We start from the raw sequence: 3210 nt of genomic DNA, 5'->3' as shown, positions 1-3210 counted from the left end.
ATGATCTCTTGCGCCATTTCGGCGGCGATGATTCACTGCGAACGACCGGTAGGGGTCGACAAACGATATTTCTCGTGAAATTATGGAAATTACATCATGAGTTGAAACAGCATTTTAAATTGTCAATATATTAAAATAGACTTATAATGAATCAACAGATGAAATTAGGCTAAAGCTATATTATATTCGAATAGATATACTCGGGGGATTCCTGGAGGAACTTTAAAATTGCACCTCTTATCGTGGATGGACCATTAGCACTGAATTGATTGCCTATCAAATCGCCACTTGATTCAAGTTTATGAACGAAATCGCCATTAAAACCGGGTACTGGAGCCCCTGTGTCAGAATTACCGGATATATTTCCTAAATTTTGCACTCGTTGGTAACTCCATCACAGTCATTCTGTTTCTTTTCGACGATAAGAAAGAATAACAAAGAAGAAGACTGTGACATCGGACTGGTTGGTCGTTCGGCATCCCCCTATCTGTTCATTACAACGTATTGTTTGTCTTGCATATCGCATTGTAAATTGTGAGTGTGTCTTGAGCAGATGAAAATATAATCTGACGATTATTGATATTGAATAGTCAGCCCTCAAGTTTGCCGGACCACAACCTGACATATCGATCTCGCCGTCTCATGCAAACACATTTCGTCGCGTGTCCTTTCATATTACCTTCTCTCACGTTTCATTCGGTATGCATGCTTACCCTTTACATCGCGTAGGCCCTGGTGGGTGTATGATTTCCAATATTATTCCAAGTCGTTCCGACACCTTCCTATGTCCTTTCATATTATTATCTCAGTATTGTGGTGTTTTGAAATGTTGAAATTATTAATATACAAATACGATACTGATATGATACTGATACTGTATGGTCCAAAATCTAGAATACCATTCCACTAATCGCAAAGGAAATATTTTTTCAGCCTGTTATAGAGAATTTAAATCCCATCGCATTGAAGTTGAGCTTTATCACTTAATTGTTTTGCTTTGCAATCGTCGTATATTCTATTCGTGAATCATACGTTGCCAAACCTGTTATTTTAGTTTTGAGCAGTCAGCTCAGTACATTTATTCATCTCCTATTTATCTCTTGTTGTTTTCAATGTAGGCCTATTTAATTCTTTCATTATTTATTCTTGTTTATTATTCTGTTACTATTTCAATTTCCCACTGTTCCACCTGTTTTCAACTTATTTATGACATGAGACTAAACCTATTATAGCAAGGGTCAGCAACCTTGTTTTTCCAAGATCAAACTTATTTCGCGGTGTTCAGAAAACACCGTTCAATCTTCAACCTTGAAAACTGATCCCACCTCGGCTAAGGGCTGTAACCAAGTCACAAAGGTTCCGAGTCACAAGTCATTATGACTTTTATAGTTTTTACTCGAGTAAGTCGAGTCATTTTCCATTTGTAACAAAATGACTCGAGTCTATTTGAGTAATAATCGAAATAGTGCGACTCGATTCATTATAACCCTGCACCTCACGCAGTGTAAGATCAGTACAGGCAGTAGGCCTAACACATATATGTTTCATTATCTAGGCCAGGCCTGGGCAAAGTGCGGCCTGCGAAGCCATTCTGTGCGGCCCGCGAAAGGTTGCTTGGAATTCATAAAATTAAACCTGCTTTTTTAATGTTCATGCATGGTCTAAAAACATAGGCTGTATCAACTAAACAGGTAATTCGTTTACTTTGAAGCCTGTTCATTCATATGCCACGATTACGCTGCCTACGTAGGCCTACCTCGCATGCGTAATCCATGATTCAAAATAAAGGCAATGTGGCAAAGTATGAGTAACAATTATATTCACAAGAAATCACTATTTCAATATAGTTTAGGCCAAACCTTCTTTGTTGCGATTGTCGGGTAGGCTACGTGTTTCAAATTGTTACGTGAGGCGTTTCCAAATCCTTAATTCGAAAAACAATTTAATGAGGGCTGGCGATTACTACATGACTCATCATATCGATCACCGATAAAGGATGAACGGACACGGAAATGTCAAAAAGAGAAAGCCGAAAGCTGAAAGTCAAAGAAGGTTTAGAGCACTAAATATTTGTATACTGGAGTTGGAAGTAAACCCGTCCTTCTAGTTTTTGCCGAGCACTATAAAGGGTCCTACACACAGGACGCGTCTACCGGCCAGCGGCGCGTTTCTGCGTTCAGCGCCAAGCGTTGGTAATTCACACATGGCTGCGCGTACGACGCCTAGCGGCGATTCTTTCGCCCGGAGCGGCAGACGGCAGAGTTGAAATTATTTTAACTTTTCCGGCCGCCGCTTTCGTAGTGGTCCACCTTTTGGTTGAGCTTTCGCGCGGTGTCGGGCCATTTATACATGGATTCTAGTTTTATTTGGTTGGTTTGTACTTGTCTTGATATTTAAAAGTTATAATAGTTCAATTTGGTGGCATCTGAGGTCTGCGATTGAGTGCTGTTGCGATACGGCATGGAGCATGTGCACTGTGCAGCATTGTGCACAGAGAGGGATGTTTTCTGAGGCATGGAACTTGTGCACTGTGCAGCACAGGAATGATTTTTGTATGGTATTTCACTTTTCAGTAACATACAATTTGCTGCGGACTCTGTGAACAGTGACTAAAATTATGCAATCACAAACTCAAGAATTGTGTTTCAATGAGCTGCTTATTCAGCAAGTGCAAGATAACCCTTGTCTATACAATATGAGTCTCTCTTCATATAAAGACATGAAACTGAAAGAAAATGTGTGGAAGAGTATCAGTCATCAGTCAATACTCGGTCAAGGGAGGGCTGAATTTAAGAAAACTTCGCTCAACATCAAGGCTATTTAAGCTGCACACTGTTCGGAATGCAGCAACCAAGACAAGCTTTGTACTATCCCATATACATCTCAGTGCAGTGGTTCTCAAACTGAAGGGCGTGAATGCATTTGAAGAGAGGCGCGAAGCTGAAGATAAATGAAAAAAAATTTCGCGCTCCTTGCGATTCAACCCCCGTTTCTAGTTTCTTGCTCTGTTTTTGTCCGATTTTTATATTACATAATTCTCTCATTACCAACTATAACCTTCCATGCCATCAAACTATCCGTCGGGATTGCTAGCATGCTGGTTGCTCTTTTTAATATGCTGTGATATCATGATAGGGGGTGGGCGCGAAATTTTTCATTATCATAAAGGGGTGTGTCTAAAAAAAGTTTGCGAACCAATGTTTAGTGTCT

The 3210-nt window shown here is 40.1% G+C and overlaps 1 long non-coding RNA gene across 1 annotated transcript in view; it reads right to left on the bottom strand.

Annotated features, from left to right (window-relative positions):
* Nucleotides 1-3210, bottom strand: part of LOC145446576 (uncharacterized) — a 219604-nt gene that overhangs the window by 213337 nt on the left and 3057 nt on the right. The window lies entirely within an intron of this gene.

Source organism: Botryllus schlosseri, chromosome 9 (genome assembly GCF_051294905.1).
Source record: "Botryllus schlosseri isolate E-star chromosome 9, Bs_hap1, whole genome shotgun sequence".
NCBI classification, from domain to species: domain Eukaryota; kingdom Metazoa; phylum Chordata; class Ascidiacea; order Stolidobranchia; family Styelidae; genus Botryllus; species Botryllus schlosseri.
Note: the sequence above shows the minus strand (reverse complement) of the source record. Positions and strands in the feature narration are given on the sequence as shown.